The sequence below is a fragment of the Pteropus medius genome, unplaced genomic scaffold (genome assembly GCF_902729225.1).
Source record: "Pteropus medius unplaced genomic scaffold, Ma_sr-lr_union100, whole genome shotgun sequence".
Classification (NCBI taxonomy): domain Eukaryota; kingdom Metazoa; phylum Chordata; class Mammalia; order Chiroptera; family Pteropodidae; genus Pteropus; species Pteropus medius.
Window position 1 is genome coordinate 972,072 of NW_024342470.1, and position 21,390 is coordinate 993,461.

At 40.0% G+C, this 21,390-nt stretch overlaps 1 pseudogene; it reads right to left on the reverse strand.

The window, feature by feature from the left end:
* Positions 1-16,161: 16,161 nt before the first annotated feature.
* On the reverse strand, positions 16,162-16,686 carry LOC120603115 (ferritin light chain-like; annotated as a pseudogene).
* Between the last annotated feature and the right edge of the window lie 4,704 nt (positions 16,687-21,390).

Here is a 21,390-nt window from a genome sequence, read left to right on the forward strand (position 1 = left end):
TTATTGATTGATAGTTTGGGGATAAATACAATTCTAGACTGAAAAACGTTTTCCTTCAGAAATGCAAAAGCTAAGATCTAGCAAACAGGGTTCCATTCTGATACTTTTTAATACTTCCTGTTTAGAAAAGAAGTTGCAGCTCTCTGCCAGCATTAATTTAATTTTACATAAACACACTCTGAAGCTGAAGCAAATCTGACTGGTTTTCAATGTGAAAATAAAATATAAAAACTGTTCTCGGAGTTATTTCTAAACAGAACTCATCTCTAATCCTCATGTAACAGAAATGTATATGATCATCAGTATTTAATAAATATTTTTGTGTGGTAAATTTCAAAGCAAGGAACAACACAAAATGGAACCTCACATTATGCACAAAAATACCACATTTCTCTCCAGAACTTCTTGCCATCCTTGTCGTTGTGCAAGCAGCAAACTGCAGTGACCAGTTGGATTCTGTTTCCCTGATGTTGGTGATATGCTCCTGGGGAATTGTCTTCCAGACAAGCGAAGAGGTGTGACATCAGCGCATGGACAACCTTGAAGACATTGCTGCCCCGGCTTGTGATGCTTTTCCAGCATTCTTTCCATCAACATCAGTCTGAAGAAATTTATATGGCTGATTGTGTACTGAGGACTGTCCTTCTTGAACAGGATGTAGGAGTTCAGCACTATAATGTTTAGAAGGTGGCAAAAGAATTTCTTATACCAAACTTGTGCCTTTTATGCTCTATTGGATAAAAAGTAAGCATCTGATCAGCCAAGTCCATTGCTCCCATATTCTCGTTATAATTCACAATGACACATGGCTTCTTAGTTTCATTTCCACTTCTGTTGTCTATTTCAATTACGGTATCACTGTAGAGTGTGTTGACAGCATTGTCACCTCCTTCTTGTCACAGCATTTCAGTGCTATAAGTTCACCACAGAATCTGGCTACAATCTCTGTTGGCTAGTGTCTTTCACATCCACAATCCCCATCAGAGAACAGCAGTCTCAGGTTGATTCTTCTGCTTCAGGTACTGGATTTTTTAATACATTATATAAAATATATATAATTGTGTTTGGCCCCAACTAATTGTAACAAGCACTGGTGTATGCACTGGTTATTCTCTTTATAACCTCACAGCAATCTGTTCTTGCCCTTCTCTGCTCTGCTCTGTGTCCTAATGAGCTGTGGACACACACACACACACACACACACGCACACACACACACACACAAATATCCACTGCATCATTGATGTTCCTAGGCCTCTGCTTTCTAGTTGGATCCAGTAGAAGATTAGTGGGGGAGGGAGAAGTAAGGGTGTGTGCTCTCTGACTTCCTCCCTGTCTAGCACTATGGCTCTGGCAGTGTCTGGTCCCATTATAACCAGCACTCCTGTCAGGCAACACTCTGCCACAGCTCTATGTGTCCAGCCTTCACTGATCTCTGGTGACTCATACCATTTCCCTTCTAGGGAGTGCTAATGACTTTATTTTCAGCTAACAATTTTAGTCTCTGAATATCTCCACATTCTTTGTGGGTTCCCTTACCCCTGCCTGTACCTAGGTAAGTAGTCCCTTTGTTCAATTTCGTCAAAAGCCCAATGAATGTGTCTTCTATTTCCTGCAATCCTTACAAATCATCGACTAAAAGAGTGGATGAACCCAAGGTTATTGAAAATTGGCAAGGTATAGTGTTGGTTTGCAAACCGACAACCAGCCATGTACAAGTTCATGAGGAGAGACCAAAGAAAGGGACAGACCACTCTAGATTGTTAGGTGGCAGACTCAATAAGCAAGGGAACATACATACAAGGTTTGTCTTGGGCAACTGCAAGACAAGTAGATTTCTGCACCCACCCTCCAGAATCTTAAAATTTTATATCAAGAATTTAACTAGATTCAGTCATGTATACCTTTCAGATGGTGTTGACAATACATTGTTCTCTTAAGGCTGTGTCTTTGAAATTGGCTCCTACTATGGGAACAGTGGGCAGAGTGTACACTCCAAGGACAGGGGTGGAAGTGAGGAGGCTCTGATTGCCCAGGTGCAGTTTGAGGATCACCTGATGGTCACCTTGATGACCTTCTCCAGCATATATTAACTACAATCTCCTCTGAGGCGGCTTGGTGAGAACTTTTTCCTAATCAGAATGATCCTTATTATAGGTGACCTATCTCCCCAATCATATTGTCTTTAGGTGAACTCAGGAAGTGAGTCATTGAGCTCTGGCTATATCTGGATGACATAACTTGTTCTAATTCTCTGCACTAATTCTCTGTTCTAATTCTAATGCACTGGCAGCACTGGGAGTCAGAGGGGGCTTGCTGTTATAACTCAGATATTAGCTGGGCTTTTCTTACTCCTTGAGATCTAGAAAAGTCTCTGAAATTTAGCCATCACCAGACTTATAAGACTATAAATATTGAAAAGAAAACATCAAATTATCACTATTTGCTGATGATGCCTGTGAAGCCCAAGCAGATCAATTTAAAAAAGAACTTTTAGAAATGATTTTTTTGTAAGCTGGTTGGTTTCATAATAGTCATTAATCATATATTATTCTAGATTCTTCTCTCATCGATTTAAAAAGGAACTTTTAGAAATGTTTTTTTTGTAAGCTGGCTGGTTTCATAATAGTCATTAATCATGAATTATTCTAGATTCTTCTCTCTTCCTAATGTCCAATGACTTATCAAATACTAAGTTTTAGCAATTCTAGCTAACATTTCTTGAATCATTCCATCTGACTTCATTTTTCTTTTGAACTGTCCAGACTATCCAGGTTCCAGCAGCAATCAAGGCCTCTCTGCAATGGCAGTGACCTTGATGAGGCACTGGAGTTAACCAAGATGATCAGATAGGCTGTCCGGAGGTCCATAGCAGGATAAAGGCATCTAAGCTCCTTCTGGGCCAGCAGATGGCAGCAGACAAATGATCAAGTGAACTGATTCATGGACATTATGATGAAACAGGAAACACCAGATGTATGTGTGAATGCACATGTATGAGCATGTGTTTAACTTTAGACCCTTTTAGGAACACATATACTTTTCAAATGCCTATGACACACATAAATTGATCATATATTAGGCTACAAAGATCTCAATAAATTTCAAAAGATAGAAATCATAGTGTTTCCCCAAAACAAAACTAAAAATTGATAATGGAAAATAGAAAAACAAAGGTTCTAAGCACTTGGAAATAAATGCCTCTCTTATAAATGACTTGAGTTTTTAAAAATAACCTCCGTTTTCTGGCATAGTTAGAAATTGTCATTGTCATCAATTGAAAATATTGCTTATCACTATTTGTCCAAAGTGGTAAATTGAAGAAAATTCGCATCCTTAACACTTTATTTTAAAATGAGAATGTTTTATAAAATGAAACACTCAATTAAAAGAGCTAGAAAAATACTAATAATAATATAGCAAAAGAAGTAGAATAAACTAATATATATAAAGATATGAAATAGGTGAATTACAGAAAATAAATATACTTAATTTAAAGGGATAAAAAAATTCTTTGAAGTGACCTATAAATAATTGATACCTCCTGGGCAAGTTTGTCTAAGGGAAATTTTTAAATAAAGAAAAAGAAAAAAAAAAGGTATAGGAAGAGAGAGGGAAAAGCACAAATTTAGAATGAGGACAAAGATATATAACCAGAGAAAAAAATAATTTATTAGTTTTAATATGATGCTATGTACCATTTTGTAATAAATAATTTTTAAAATGTAAATAAAGGGGATTATTTTCCACACTGTTCCAGAGCAGTAATTTCCAATCTTTTTTATAACACAGCATATTTGAAAAATGATAATGTTTATGGCTAAATGGTTTAAAATTTTTTACTGTGCCAGGAGGCAATAGGCATTAAAACACCAGTCATCCAGCATATCTGTAACCCAGTTATGGTAGACTGGTCGGAAGCTGTATTCTAGAAGTTTTAGTCAATGCAGTATGCCAAGGTGAGGTTAAGGGAAGACAATGAGGAAAAAAATGCTAAAATGAGAAAACAAAATTATCAAAATTTTCACTTTTTTTTGCAGATTAAATTGATGGAGAAAACATGAGGAACACCGAAAAATAAAACCATAAGTACAAGAGTTAGGAATGGTTCAGGGTAACTCAGAATCAATGAATAGAAACAGCAGGAAAAGGCATTAGAGGTAATTATCACAATGATTAAATATGGAATTACCAATGGTTAGCCATTCCCTTTTCCTCTGCCTATGCTGAACTATAGGCCACAATCTCATGTCCTGTGAGACTAAAGCAGTGAGTGTGGACACTCAGAATAGAGACTCAAGATAGTTTTCCAGGTGGGGTAGGAAAACCATGATGGATGGATTACGCCAACAATCCAAAAAATTTAAAAACCATTAACTCACTCCACATGGCAGCATGTTCTGTTCCTCCAAACAGTGAAAGGAAGCTCCTCAAAAACCACATCCATAGATAAATAAACAGAGATTTTCAATCTGAAGGTGAGATGACAAGAACCACCAAGCATTAGAGAAAAACCTATGCTTTGAAAAAGAGGAACCTAATTTCAAAAATAGAATAAATAATACCTAATAAAAGATCCTAAAACAAAAAGTTGTTAAAATTACTTCAGTCCATATAATCACACATTTTTACAAGACTGTGCTTCCATTAAACAAGAAACACTTTAAATTTTTAAATACTTAAAAACTCATTAGATCAGAAAGTGAGTGCACTGAATAACAGGATGAATATAGTTGAAGAAATGATTGATGGAATAGAAAAGTGAACTGAGTTATTCTCCCCTAAAAGCAATACAGATTAAAAAGATTTGGAAAACATAAGAGAAAAATTGATACATTAAAGATATAACCAGAAATGCAACCCCTATTTAAGAGGAGTTCCAAAGGAGAAAATAAAGAAAATGGAAGAAAGGAAACCATCAAAGATGTCTTTAAGAAAATTTTACGTAGCTGAAGAAACACAAAGTCTTCTCTGAGAGATAAAAAGTCCCACTGAGTGATAAACATGATAAAAGAAATAGAGGCCCAAATCCAGATCTCATAGTAAAGTATAGACCACCAAGAATAAAGGGTAATGCTACAGATGTTTCTTGAGAAAAAATAGTTTGACTCAAAGATATAAAAAAATTAATCCAACATTTCAGCAACACATTTTTTCTAGAATACAATTGAATAATATGCTCAAAAATCTGAAGTTGATTTTGAACATAAAATCCTACATTCAAACTAGCTGTATAGTAAATGGAGGTACAAAACAAAGCATTTTCAAACATAAAGATCTCAGAAATGTATTGCTCTCAGAACCTTCCTGAAAGAACTGCTCAAGGATCTACTTCAGCAAAACAAAAAATGGAATTTAAGTTAAAGGGAGATCTCTCTCTCTCTCTCTCTCTCTCTCTCTCTCTCTCTCTCTCTAATACACACACACACACACACACACACACACACACACACACACACACACTGATGAAGAAACAAGCAAATCATATAATTAACCCCAAATGTTATGGCCACATTCTACAAAAATATGATTTTGGAAAGAAATCTCAAACAATCTCAACCTGAGAAATAATGCAGGATGAAGGGCTGGGTAAGGGGAGGGTGGAAATAAGAGTGTACTACAGTTTTAGTATTATTGAAGGAAAGGACATGATAGATAGAGACATTGATTAATTATATATGTCCATCTAAAGTATAAGTTAAAAATTTAAAGACATTAGCTCATCCAAAAATTTAATTCATCAATTTACATTGGAATGTAAATTGGTACAGCCATTTTGGAATATAGTTTAACATTATCTAGAAAAATTGAAAATATGCATAATCTAACTGTACTGTTTCAACAGCCACCTTATTTTGTTTCCATGTTAATTTTCTTGTACTTTTTCTTAATTCTGGAGATAATTGTTAAAGATAGATAATATTCCCCCTAGAAGTAATGCTTCATTTCATGAAAGAGTATTTCAAAAGTTATCTTCAGCTTTCAATCCCTTTTACCAATCCATTACTCACAGTCATGCCATTTTTATCCTAATACCTCCCCAATATGTCTGTTCTCCCTGTCCTCTCTGCTACCGCCCCAATCTAGCCCATCACACCTCTCACTTAGACAACCTCAGTAGTCAGCTAATCAGAATCTCTGCATCTCCACTGGCTTTCTTCTAATCCATTACAACACCGCGGCTTCTCAAAGATCTTTTCAAAATGCAAATCTCTTCATGTCTGCTCATGACTTAAAATTTTTCAATATCATTAGGAGTATACAGAACTTCATTTGTAATTGAAGTCATATTCCTCAAAAGCATTATTCAGTTATCATGCTTTATTTAACTTGGTACTGGTTACCATGAATATTCTTTACATTCTTGTCTGTACTTCATATGTGAACTATTTCTCACATAAGAAAAACAGCCAAAAGTTTTTAAAACAACAAAAACTCAAAATAAAATATAGCAATAGGGCTTTTTCAATAGCTTTCTTAATGCAGCATGAAGATCCTACATGTCTGTCCCTGATACTTCTCCGGTCCTGTATCACATACTGAATTTCTTTGAGGTCTTTGACTAGGGTTTGCTTCTTGCTGCCACCAAATTTTTGCTGTGTCTGCCCATGATACTCCACCTACCCTCCACAAACTCCATGGTTAATTCCCTCTCAAACTTCAAATTTTAATGCAAATATCACTTTCTTGGAACTGCCTTTCCTGAGCTCTCCAGCCTAAGTCAAGTTCATGTGTGTGTGTGTGTGTATAGACTATATAATAAATATAAATACAATATATCTAAAATATAAATAAGATAAATATATAATTATATAATTGGTTTGCATTATGTATTCCTTCAAACTTATATCTTGACTTGTAATGATATGCTGTTTTGTGTGATTATTTGATGTATGTCTTTTGCTGTTTACTGGGAGCCCCATGTGAGCAGGAACAATGTTTGTTTCTGCTTCTTATTTTAAAGTCTTGCATGGAGTGATCCCTCAGTAAACATTAGCTGCCTGAAGTAAATGGGACATGATGAGTATAGGCTAGTAGGTTATGGTCAAAAACTTGGAATTCAGAGTTAAAGGAAAAGATGTTATATTTCCATTTCTGCCACGTAGCCGTGGACAGTATATGTCAGCTCGCCACAGCTGGCTGTCCTCCTGGGTAAAATGAAGGTCATAGTAGTGCCCATACTACAGGATTATTAAGAGTATTAAATTAACTAAGAGGCCAGCTCATAGCAGGCACTCAGAAGTATTGTTATATTTCTATGCTGCTTTATTGATCTTCTATTGTTACAAAATTTTCATATTGAAATGTTTTATCTGCTCATTTTCTTTTGGATGTAATTCGATCTCGTTAATGGTACTGAAACTGTTTTACATTTCAGGCTGTCTATAGAGCATTTGAATGATACTCAGGAAAAGGAGATGACAGCACCGCATTCTGTCAGACCTGCCATTCTTTTTTAAGGGGCCAGGCTTAGCCTGGTGCACAACTGGGGTCCACAGGGTGCAGTCCAGAGCAGGGAATCCTGTGAAGTGACAGGATATATCATTTAGGTGGAGGCCTCTGTGCTGTGCCCTTAATTCTTTCTTTTTACTTCTATTGAGTTATCAGCATTTTTTTTTTTAAGGGAAAATATAGCTGTGGTTTACTTATAGATTTGTTTTGTTTTGTTTTGTTTTTACCTTAGATTCATGTGCTTGTATTAGACGTGTCTTGTTGCCTCAAAGTGTTAGCTAGGGAAAACTCCATTGCCTTTTACTCAGAATTGAGACCGAGTTGTCAGAAATTCAAGTTGTCAGAAATTCATGATTGACTAAGATTATCTGAAGTTTGGCCAACTTCTCCAAGTTTGACAAGACTTTGGTACTCTGAAGTCTGTGGTGGCAAAAGGAGGTCAGTAAAGAACATCTGTATTTAAAGTAGACTTTAATCACATCTCACACCCTTACTCTAGACCAGTGTTCAACCCCAGGGAGAAGCTTAAAAGTGTGGCTTCATTAGAAATGCAGGAGTCATTTTAACCTAATTGCTCCCTCATCACAGTGTAAAACTGACACCTAAATCTTTAAGAATAAACTCATAGTCCCTGATTCCTGACACTATTCTCCCAGAGGACCTGCATGCTATTACTAATTTCAGTAAATGTTTTCATGATTTGGCTGTGGAGTTAACGTTTGTTTAACAAGTTCCAGAGGAACCAATTTCCTGCTTGAGGAAACTTCCTTACCAAGTTCCCTAATTATTCCCAGACTGTCATCGCCCTGTGGAATCCAGCCAGCCAAGGGAGGCTGTTAATAGGCCACAGGTGGTGGCTACAGTTTAGTTACCAAGGAAACAGATCAATTGTACAGAGAGGCAAGTGTGACACCAGAAAACCAGGTACCTGTAAACACATGTACTTCTGCTGACTCCTATTTTCTTTTAGGAGGAGGGGGCTGCCAAGAAAATCAGGACATACATCCTCTTAAAATCATTAAAAAGTTGGTACAGTTGAATTCTCTAAACCACCATCCTCAAACTTTTTCAACTCAGAGTCCCTTTACATTCTGACAATTTGTAGAGAACCTCAAAGAGCTTTTGTTATACAGATTATAGTAATTGATATTTACTATATTAGAAATTAAAGCAGGCATTTTAAAAATATTAACTCACTCTTAAAATAACAGTAAGCTATTACATGTCAACAGAATTAACATTTTGATGGAAAATCATTGTATTTTCAAAAAATTTTTAGAAAAGTGGTACTGTTTTACATTTTGGCAAATCTCTTTAACGTTTGACTTAATAGAACACAGCTGAATTCTCATATCTGTTTGTGCATTCTATCCATTGTCATCAATGCATCACGTAACTTTTAGAAAATGCTACATTTCTGAGAGAATGAGGGATAAAAGGCAAATAATATCTTAATACTATTACGAAAATAATTTTGACCTCACAGAACCCTTGAAAGGGTCTAAGAGTCTCCCAGGGGTCTTGAAACCAACTTTGAGAACCATTGCTCTAAACAAAACTGCAATAAACGATGGTCATTGAATAGCTTTATTTTTGAATGAAACATAAATCAAAGCAATAGACCAAGAAAAAAGTTTGTAGTTATTAAGATGAAAGTGTCTATGATCTACTCTTGATATTTCCACTGCTTTAGGCCATCTCAACCTATAAGGAGTTCTGGCCTCCTGCTGGGACATCCTTAAATTGACATCTGGGATGGTCTACCCCTGTTTCTGGATAATAATTTTAAAAAGAGAAATAGCCCATCTAGAAGCCCTAACACTAAAAACAGGTTGGCTGTAATTTTATTTTGAAACAGCGACCTGATACTCTATATATTGCCAAATATCACAAGGCCAGAGTTTATCAGCAAAGGCTACAATGTTGGGGGGCAGGGGAAGCACATAATATTTGGAAAGAGTAATAACAAAGATTGAATTTTCATGTGCAGTGAACGCCTACTCTCCTTTTAAAGCCTGCCTAAGAAGTCAAAGGATAGGAGAAATGTGAACTTTTGAAAAAGAATTGCTTTTTTTCACTTCCACAAAGCAACTGTATCATATGCCCAAATCACTCATGTTAATGAGATTCTTTCAATCCCAGAAGAGCTGCACAGGGACACATGATGATCTCAGGTGGCATGTCCCTCTTGCAAAAACAGCTGGCATTGATGAACATTTCTGCCTATGATCTCTGCTTATGACCAATTCCAGGCAGACAGTTCTACCCAATGTGCCCACCTCTAGGAAAGGTGCTCCAGCTTGGGATGTGCATTGCAGACAGCAGCTCAGTGCACGGCCACCAGAACAATGCCTAGGGCACATAAACCTGACTTCTGTCACGTGAGAGACAATAGAGCAGGCCTACTGGCCAAAAGCATGAATTCTGAAGTCCAAGAAACCTGTGTGCTGATCCCAACCAGCCCCAAAATAATCTAGACTTAGACAAATTATTTAGTATCTCTCCGCTCTTCTATTAAGTGGTATTGTTGTGAAGAATAAAATGAGCTCACCCATGCAGGGGGCTTAGCCAGGTATATAGTAAGTGTCCAATACATACCAGCTATTTAAAAATGCAAATTTGATTTTGTTTCTCCCCTGTGTACCATCCTTCAGTGATTCCCCCATACCTTTCAAAATTGAGTCCAGACTCCTTTGTTTAGCTCACAAAGTCATTCACAGTCTAATTTGCTGTCGCTCCCCAAGTATTCCATGCAGCTGTCACACAATGCTACTTGAGATCTTAAAATTTCATCATGGTTTTTAGACACTAGCTTTTCTCTAGATATAGAGTCCTCTTTCTTGTTTTTACCATATAACTAATTCTTACAAGACTTACTATGGACACTATGACTATAGTCTCCTCCTCCGGGAAGGCTTCCCTGACTCCTACTCTTGAGACACTTAAGCAGTGAAGTCTCAAAGCACGACTGTTAACTACAACTATAACATTCACCACACAGTGGTGATATCTTACCATAGTATATCTGCTTCATTATCTGATGGTAAGCTCCTAGAAATGAGTAACTTTTCCTGATTTTTGTGCCAAACACCTAGCACAGCAACTGGCACATGATAGGTACCCAATGAATGGTTTTGAATTTATGAAGGATACTCAAATGAAGTGACATAATCTATTATTGTGAATGTATAATGTATGAGGAATGGGGTGGTGATTGTGCTGATGGTGGTGATTTGATGCTGGTGGTGGTGGTCATGGTAGTCGTGGCAAAAGAGCAAGGTTGGGAAAGGAGATGGGGAAAAGGGAAGAGCGGAGGATACACCTCAGTCCTTCTGGTCCTAAGCCTAACAAAAAGATATACCTACACCTTTTAAGGATATGGAACTTGCCACTTCATTTGCTATCTTCCCAGAGCTTATGTTATGGATTCTGTTACTTCACGTGAGTTCATCAGAAATGATATTGGTGAACCCCATGAACAAGTTTAGCTTCCTGGAGTTTCAGTGATGAGATTGTAGCAATTATGTGCTTCAGCCACTAGATGGCAGTGAGAATTTAGTCCGTCTTTTTGCATAATTAACCAGATCCCTTCTGGAACCTTAAGTCTTTTTGTGCCTGCAGCCCATTCCTCTGTCCCAGGTACCCTGTCCAATTCCTCTGTCCCAGATACCCTGGCCCCTAGCCTCCTGTACGAGCTCCTTGGTTCCTGGGATGCCTGTAACTTCCATTCTTTGCTACTCATGTAGCACTTTATCTATTTGTGTCTATCTCTTCATCAGATAGAAACATATCAGCACAAGGCCTGAACCACACCGATTCAATATCTGTCCTCCTCTTTTGGATTCTTTCCATGGAACTTCAAACCTCTACAGTCCCTCCATCTTAATAAGACCATCTTTGGATCATGCATCCTTCTTTAGCTATTGCTCTGCACTCTGTTCCCTTATTCAGATCTCCTTTCTGAGCCTGACCTGTGTATCCCAGCTGTCTACTTGACTGAACAGGCATCTTAAACTTTATTCGTCTCAAACTGGATTTAACCCAAAAAGTCTTCCCTTTCAGTGTTCTACATCTCAGCAAATGAAATCCCCATCCACTCTTTACTCCAACCAGAAATATGGCTTCACCCTTGATACTTCTCTCTCTTCTACCCCTCCCACATACAATTCATTACCAAGTCCTGTCAATTTGGTTTCTTAAATATGGGTAGAATCATTCATGCTTCTCCATGTCCAATGTCACCATCCTAATCCAAGCCACATCACTCTTACCTAGGCTGTAGCAATTGCCTCTCCCTTCCCTGTTTCTACTCTTGAACTCCTCCCATCAATTATCTACTCAGCAGTGAGAAGGACATTTTAAAAGTGCAAATATGCCCACGACACTGCTTTGCTTTACACCTCACTGGCCACCTATCGCTTGTAGGTAAAGTTCAGAGTTCTTATTGTACCTACAAGATTTTGTGTGGTCTGGCTTCTACCTACCTCTTCATCTCATTCCTCCCTCTTTCTCTCCAGTATTCTTCCTTTCCTACAATGACATCAAGTTCCTTCACATTCAGACCTTCAAACACTCCATTCCTTCCTCCTGGTCCACTCCACCCTCCACAGTTAGGCCTGGCTAACTTCTATCAGCCTTTAAGGCTCAGTTTCAATGTCCCTTTCCCAGAAAGGTCTTCCCTCTCCTGGCAGTGCCATTTCTCTCCTTTCCACTTCCTCCAGGTTAAATAAGGTCTTTCTATTATAAACCAAGGTATCTTGTGCTTTCCCTTTATAATAGTTAATACAATTATAATTGTAATAATATTTTCATTATGTGTTTAATAGTTGTTGCTCTTATTAGACTATCTTGCTTATCTTAGATTATCTTAGCACCTGGCATATTAATAATTCTCTCTGTCCTTAGACTATCTTATTGTTCCCAGATTATCTATGTATTAGTTTGCTAGGACTGTTATAACAAAGTAGCACATACTCGGTAACTTAAACAACACTACCTTGTTAAACATGTGGGTAATCTTGACAGGTCTGGAGGATAGATACCCAAAATAAAGTTGTCAGCAGGGTTGGCTCCTTCTGAGGGCTGCGAAGGAAGGGTCTGTTCCAAGCATCTCTCCTTGGCTTATAGATGACCATCTTTTCCTTATGTCTCTTCACGTTGTCTTCTCTCTCTACATATATCTTTATCCAAATTTCCACTTTTTATAAGGACACCAGTCATATTGGATGAGGGCTCACTCTAATGATCTCACTATTTAACTTGATAATCTCTGTAATGACCCTGTCTCCACATAAGGTCACATTCCGAGGTACTGGGGGTTAGGACTTCAAATACGAATTGAGAAGGAACACAATTCAACCCATAGCTAACCTATTTAATAATTGTAGAAGTATACAAGACATTCATGTACATCAGACTCTAAGATATTAATGATGACACAGACTTAAGAAACAATCTTGCTATTCCCTTAGGATTCTGACATCATAGGACAGCCTCTGGCACTGTAGCTCATCCAGGACTTCAGGAAACTGGGCTCTCGCTTATCTCTAGAACCTCATAGCTGTTCTGGTTCACAGCTGCATTAGCCTTGATTGATGTGTGTGTGTGTGTGTGTAGTGTGTGTGTGTGTGTGTACTACAGCCTATCCCTATTATGCAGGACAGGGCAAATTATTCCACGTTGAGAGGGAGACCAAGCCCTGCACGGAGAAAAGAAGAGGATCCTTTGGCAGAGAGTGTAGAAAGAATTCAACACATACGCCAAAGTTAGAGTCAAAAGGAAAGTTTATTAGAAAAGGAATAACACTCCACAGACAGAGTGTGGTCTCCTCTCAGAGGCAGAGAGTGAGAGGGACCCTGAGTGTTCAGGGAATTCAGCTTATATATCATTCTTTAGTTCCCATCTCCTTTGACATGGACATACAGTGAGGAAAGGGAAGAGGAAGAGTATGTAGTGTGAAAGCCCTGATGGCAGCTCCCAGCCTTTAATCCATAGGTCCCCCAAGGTATTACCCATAGGGAATGAATGATTTTGTGTAGGGCAGCCACTTAAAGACTGTCCTTCCTGTTTCTCCTTCCACAGGTGAGGGGAAATAGGTTATTAGCAATCCCAGTAGAATCTTCCTTTGTCCTAAAGGTGTCCTCATGGCCTGGCTGCAGGACTGATCAGATCTGAATGTAGTATGATTAACATTTTCATTCTCTTGCCTCTTCCCTACATTACCTAGAATTCCATTTGGTCCTGTTCTTCGTTGTTTTCATGTATTTGCTTGGCAAAGATACTGAACATTTTCCGTAATACCATTCACTGACTGAGGGCACAGCAGTATAATATTTCTCTGACTTTCTCATTAGCATATGGAGTCCCTCTGAAAGTCGTAAGAAGGTCAGCTTTACAGAACCTGCCATAATTTTGCTGGCTACTGTGATCAATGAAATGGCAGCTTAGAGTGGTCGTTTTCCTTTCCTTCCTCAAGAACTAGATACATGCTTGTGGAAATGCTATGGGCGAAACCCTGTACTACCTCATTAAACATATGGTTAATCTTGACATGTTATACACTGAAATACCAATCCTGTTTATACCTCAAGGAAATGAAAGAGCCATCCTTGTAAGTCAGAAAGGGGATTCCCCCAGGAGAGTCCTTGGAAATCAGCCAGCATGCCACAGCCACAGCTTGGATGGAATACTAACTAAAATGACATCTTTGTCTCAGCAGGCTGCTCTTGTGCCTGGTAGACTGGGCTGCCACAACCAATAGAGGAAAAAGAAATTAGCACATCAGCAGTGTCTCTTTAAGATCCTCAGCCTCCATAGGAATTATATCTCTTTATCCCTCTGTGTCAGCACAGTCACAGTTATTATCTCCAAGATCCTAGAAACTAGGCAAAGGAAAAGACAAGACTGTGACCTGTTGGCAGGGAGCAAACTGAGGGACCTCAGAAACCCTAAAGGCTTCTTACATTAAGAAGCCAGCAGCATTTGACCCCAGGCTTCATGCGTCACAAGCTGTATGAATTTGCTAGGGCTGTGTACACCGCCTTCCTAAAGCTCTCTTTATGCCACTTCCCTTTTACAAGAGACCGACATTAGTATGGTGATGACTTTTTTCATAAAAGCGAAAATCCTCTTCAGATTTCTTTTGATTAGCTGAAACAGGTACTAATATAGGTCTTTTGTAAAAGCCAAGTGGCATGAAGCGAACTTTCAAAAAACCGGTACCTGTTTGTGCTAACCAAAAGAAATCTGAAGAAGATTTTTCGCTTTTATGAGAAAAGGCAGAAGCAAAAATAGCTTTCAGCACTTGTTTATAACAAGCGTCTGAAGAGAACGCATACCCCACACCCCGAGCGGCAAGAGTGGTGCCGCCGCCAGGAGCATTTCCTGGGAGGTGCACTCAGCATCTCAGCATCAGGCTGCCATAGTTTTGAACTGTGTCTGTGAGCATCTGTGCTCTAACCCGATTTAGTTTGCACATCTATTAGCAAGATGTGTTCTAAGGGATCAGAAAAGCCTAAGAGAGCTCGTAATGGTGTTACACTTAGGGTAAAACTGGACATAATTAAGCATTGTGAGGATGGTGAACAAAATAAAGATATTGTGGTTGTATTGAATTTTGGGGTCTGGAAATGCTCAAATATTTTTCCATATGTATTAATGGTCATTGTGTCTTTATCACTTTGGCATACAAAAGGTTTCATAGGAACACTCTACTTTTGGATAGTGGAGGACACCTGTACTATTGAAAACCCTCAGTTTTCCACCTGTAATTATTCTTTACTCTCACACTACTACCACATTCACAACATTTCTCTTCTGACACTTCTGGTCACCAAATGTACTGGGGGTTTTCCCCACACCAAGCAATTTTCTACATCACCAGCTGGGTGTCCTATAATGTAACTCAATTCTTACACTATCTACTTGGAGAGAGCATTAGATTCCACAGGTTAAGGACTCAGTCTCACAAGACTACTCCCACTTCACTTCAGATGCTAGTCGCAAGAAGTAGGTCTTCAGGTTACCCACAGCTTCTGTCCAACATGGCCGCAAATTAGCAGTTCCTGTGACCCCCTTCTGAGGTTCAATTAACTTTCTAGAATGGCTCACAGAACTCAGAGAAATACTCAGTTCATTGAAAGATACACTAAAAGATACAAATGAAGAAATATATCGGGTGAGGTCTGGGAGGGTCCAGAATGCAGGAGCTTCTGTCCCTGGTACATGGATATGTTCACCAACCTAGAAGCTCTCCAAACGCCATACTCTTGAAATTTTTAAGAAGGCCTCATCATGTGGGCATGATTGACTGAATGGATTAACTCCATTTTCAGTCCTTTTCCCTTCTCAAGAGAATGGGAGAGGAGACTGAAAATCCAAGGTTCTAATTATGGCTTGTTCTTTCTGATGACCAGCACTCATCCAGGAACCATTCAGCAGCCCACCCAGAGTAGCCTCATTAAAACAAAAGACACTCTTATCACCCAGAAAATTACAAAGATTGCAGTAGCCCTATTTCAGGAATCAAGATCAAAGACCAAACAGTAGAACAAAAAATGTTATTTGCGCTCTTATCCCTTAGGCATGGGAGAGGGCTCCAGGGTGGTTAGAAGGCTGCCTAGTGTTTGGTTGCAGGGAGAGGGTCAGGCACAAGGCCAGCACCGGGGGGTTGCAGAGGGGCCTCTCAAAAGCCTCTGGGCTCCAAAGGCTCCTAGTCAAGCTTGAGGGTGAGCCTTTCGAAGACATACTGGCCCAGCCCAGCCTGGGGACCAGCCAGCCTGCGGAGGTTAGTCAGGTGGTTGCCTATCTTCTTGATGAGTTTCACCTCCTCATCTAGGAAGTGGCACTCAGGGAAGTCACAGAGATGGAGCCTGCATGGGCGGAACCCAGGGCACACAGGTCCAAAAGGGCCTGGTTCAGGTTCTTCTCCATGACCATGGCGGCTTCCATGGCATCCTGAGTTTTATCCCCACTCATCTTAGGAAGGCTTCTGCAAGTCCTGGAAGAGGGTGCAGCTGCCATGCTGGTTTTGCATCTTCAAGAGATGCTCTGCGCCCTCTCATTTCTCCTCAGCCAGTTCGCAGAAATGGCCTACACCTTCCAGAGCCACATCATAGAAGTTGAAATAGAAACCCAGAGAGAGGTAGGTGTAGGAGGCCCACAGATGCAGGTCGACCAAGCGGTTGATGGGGTCCTCCACCTCGGTGGAATAATTCTGACAGATTTGAGAACTCATGGGTGTTCAGCAATAAGGAATTAAGCTCAAAACACGATGTTAGCTGGTCTCAGGGGCCAAGGACGGCTGAGAAAGTTCCAAAGGTTGTAACTGAAAGAGGTTGGTAGGTGGTCAGAGGCTGGAAGAAGGGGCATTCCTGGGTCTCTCTTCTGTCCAAACACTGTTGAAGCAAAAGACAGATCTGGAGGACCACAGATTCACTGCCTAAATGTACATAATTTTAATTGTCAATTATATCTCAGGAAAACTGGGGAAAAACAAAATATATTAAGGTATTGAAAAAAGAAAAATTGGTTTATACAATCAATGAATGAACAAATGAACTAAATAATTATTAAAAGGAAACTGAATTTAGCTTCTTTTGTTTGCTTGTTTGTTTTAGATAAGCCTTGCTTTATTGGTTCTTTTAAGAGCTATGAGAAGGAAATATCAGGATATCAGGAGATGGGACTCAATCAGACTCTTTTGCTGATGCTTCTTTGATGTCTAACTGAAAACAGTGTTATACAACATTCAGATATTACCGGTAAACTTTCAGCAATCTGCTGATGAAATTTTTTAAAGTGATTTGGTAATATTTGTGAAAGTTTGCAAACTCACAGTTTCTTTAACCCATCAAACTCACATTGGAGAACCTACTCTGCAAAAATTAAAGCACTAATATTTGTAAATGTATAAAAGTAGGGTTTTTGTTTAGCATTCTCTAAAGGGACCAAAAACTAACAAACACACCTGTATGATCACCACTAAACAATTTTTTGAAGAAACTATTATACCCATATTAAGGAATATAATGCATCTATGAAAAAAAGAATAAAAACGTGTATAGAGAGGAGGTAGGAAGATGGCAGGGTTCATCTCCTCCCAGCACCGCATTGAAATTACAACCAAATTATAAAATAATCAACGTGGAGAATCACCTGAAGTCCAGCTGATCATAACAACTACATCTGATAACATAAAGGAGCCACATCGAAGCTGGTAGGAGGGACAAAATCCTGAATCAGGCTAGACCCGCATCCGCGGATGTTGGAGGATCACCGGGAGAGAGAGTGAGGCTGCAGAGGCTCTCCTGAAGGAGAGCAGGGTCCTAGTCTCATCTCCAGCACAGGATCCCAGCCCAGGGAAGAGGAGATTCCAATAACTCTGACTGTAGAAATTAGCGGGGATTCCAGCTGTCTGGGTAAGACGGAAGGTGACTGAGCCCCTAGATGTCCCTTTGAAAGACCCGCGCAAAGGCTTTCTGACCCTGTGGACACTCACCCAGGACACCGGTGGTGGGTCTGAGGCTCGTGCAGGATTCGTTCTGAAAAAGTCTCCATTACCTGAATCAAAACAAGAGCTGGAAAGGCAGCCACCATTGTACCTTAGTCCGGCCCCATGGGGTGACCTACAGACCACCCAGCTTGATTGTGCAGACCCCTCCCACAGAGCCATTCGGAAGCGCTGGTCTGAGGGGATCAGCCCACTCCGCCTAACGCCTAATCTACAGACTGCCTGAAGCAGTTGTTCTTGGGTGGCTGCCAAGCCCTGATCTGAGTGATTCACAGCAGGGCAGCTATTGTGAGCAGCATTAAGCTATATTTACATTCTCAGTGGGCGACCAGTGCTGTGAGCTGCATTTCATCGGAAGGGTTAGGCAGCTCACTGCTGCCAACACAAACTTGGGTGGATATTGGGAACCTGTGGGCCAGTCTCAGACAGTAGCTGGTCTTGCTGTGATCTGGGTCGTCTGTGGGAACTCACAACAGTTACCAAATTTGCAGTAAGACTGAGGCTATGTTGATCTGACTGCCATTGTCTCTCTGAGACTCCCCCTACCCTACCCACAAATTGCCCCAGGTGGCCCATTGACAGTGAACTGACATAGCCCTGCCCTTCCCCTCCCCTGATCACCTAACCCACACAGGCAACAAACTTTGGCTGGCACAGAGTGGTCACTGCACGGAAATCAACGGTAGGCAGACCTTTACTGTCTGTAAGAGGGGCAATATTGTGTCCGGGGAGCACAGGGGTCTGTGGGAACACTACAGTGGGAACACACAGGCACAGAAGTTGCAACAAAACTGAGGCTGTATTGGTCGAATGGACCTTGTCGCCTTGAGATCCCACTTCTCCCAAGCCACAAAGTGCCTCCAGCCCATTGACAAGCAGCCTCTTGTGCCCTTCTTGGCTCTGGGGTTGAGCAGTTTGTGCAGGCGACAGACCTGGGCTAGAGCACTGAGCGCATTTTGAAGAAAACAGTTGTGGACAGACCACTGCTGCCTCTAAGAGCTACAATATATCTTAAGAGTCTGTATTGGCCCGACGGCCCTTAAATCCCTGAGTTCCTGCCCCATATAGTACACAAAGTGCCTGCTGCACATTGATGATAGGCAGCTGCCCCTGCTCTGGGGTAGCATATTTAGGCCCAGGGTGGGCAGCAGTTGACCTTGCTACAAGTGGAAACTTGTACAGCAAGCCACAGAGACAGCGTGGGCACATAAACTGACACTGCAGTGGCAGGGGGAAATTTACTCACTAGACCCAGGAGACTCCCAAGGTCCCTGCACCACTCAACACACATATCACCCAGAGGTTCATCCAGTTTCAGAGACTTACAGGCAGCTGATAGGCAATATCAGGACTTGAGGAGCACTGGTCCTTCTGCTAACCTGCCATAGATCAGGGACGTGGGATAACTGACCGCTGCCTACAGCGTTGTCTCTTCCACTTACCTATAGATCCAGCATAGGCAACAAGTATCAGCGGATCACTTTGTAGTTTTCACCAGGTAGCCCTGAGCAATCAAAAGCAGCAGCTGACCTTGGCCTATGGGGGAGCCCCTCCCAAGGGGCCATAAACTCAACGCATCTGGAAGCTGGCACCAGACCACAATAGAACAACTCCTGACTGGTTCCAGTAGTGATGCACACAAAGGGTGGTTGCAACAAGTACACAAGACTGCTCGGGCAAATCCCACTTAGTGGGGTCAGCCCCCACACAACAACTCTTATCCTGAGAGTGCAGCCAATTCACACAGTCAGCCTGAACATTAATCCCACCCATTGATCTAGTAACAACAATAAAGGCTTGGCAACAACAGAAGATCACACACAATCCACTCAAAGTTCATCTCCAGAGCTCCTGGCACAAGGGATCAGGGAGAGTGCACCACTGGACCACACAGGACACCTTCCACATGAGGCCATCTGGCCAAGGCTGAGAGATGAAACAAATATTCCTGACACATCGAAAAGAACACGGAGAGGCTAATAAAATGAGAAAACAAAGAAACATACCACAAATGAAACAAGAGAAAACTACAGAAAGTAAGCTAAATGAAATGGAGGGAAGCAATCTACTAGAGCTAGGGTTCAAATTAATGGTTATAAGGATGCTCAATGAACTTATGGGGAGAATGGATGAATACAATGAGAGCATAAGAAAGGACATAGAACTCATAAAAAAGAACCAGACAGAAATGAAGAATATGATAATGGAAATGAAGAATACACTAGAAGGATTCAACAGTAGATTGGATGAAGCAGGAGATCAAATCAGCGAATTGGAAGACAAGGTAGCTGAATACACCTAGTCAGAACAGCAAAAAGAAAAAAAAGAATTTTAAAAAAATGAAGATAGTTTGAGAGACCTCTGGGACAACATGAAGCATAAAAATATCCGAATCATAGGAATACGGGAAGAGGAAGAGAGAGAACAAGAGATTGAGACTCTATTTGAAGAAATAATTACAGAAAACATTCTTAATCTGGCAAAGGAATTAGATATACAAGTTCAGGAAGCACAAAGAGTTCCAAACAAGAGGAATTCAAACAGACCTATACCAAGACACATCATAATTAAAATGCTAAGGGTCAAAGACAAAGAGAGAATCTTAAAAGCAGCAAGAGAAAGGAAGCTGGTTACTTACAAGGGTAGCCCCATAAGTATGTCTGCTGACTTTTCAATGGAAACTTTGCAGGCCAGAAGGGAATGACAAGAAATATTCAAAGTTATGAAAAACAAGAAGCTACAACCACAGATACTCTACCCAGCAAGGCTTTTGATTAAAATACAAGGTCAGATAACGAGCTTCTCAGACAGAAAGAGGCTTAAAGAATTCATTGACAACAAGCCAGCATTACAAGAAATATTAAAAGGACTTCTGTAAAAAGAGAAGGGGTAAAAAAGAAAATAGAAATAACACCTATGAATAATAAAATGACAGTAACAATGTACCTATCAGTAATCGCTTTAAAGGTAAATGGATTAAATGCTTCAATCAAAACACAGGGTAACTGAATGGATAAGAAAACAAGACCCATGCATATGCTGTCTACAAGAGACCCACTTCAGATCAAATAACACTCACAGACTGAAAGTAAAGGGATGGAAAAAGTTATTTCTTGCAAACGGAAATGAAAGAAAATCTGGGATAGCAATACTTATATCAGATAAAATAGACTTTAAAACAAAGGCTATAATAAGAGATTAAAAAGGACATTACATAATAATAAAGGGATCGATAAATCAAGAGGATGTAACTATAGTAAACATATACGCACCCAACATAGGAGCACCTACATACATAAAGCAATTATTGATTGACATAAAAGGAGAGCTGAATAGTAATATACTCATAGTAGGAGACTTTAACACCCCATTGACACCAATGGACAGATCTTTCAGGCAAAGAATCAACAAGGAAACAATGGGCCTAAA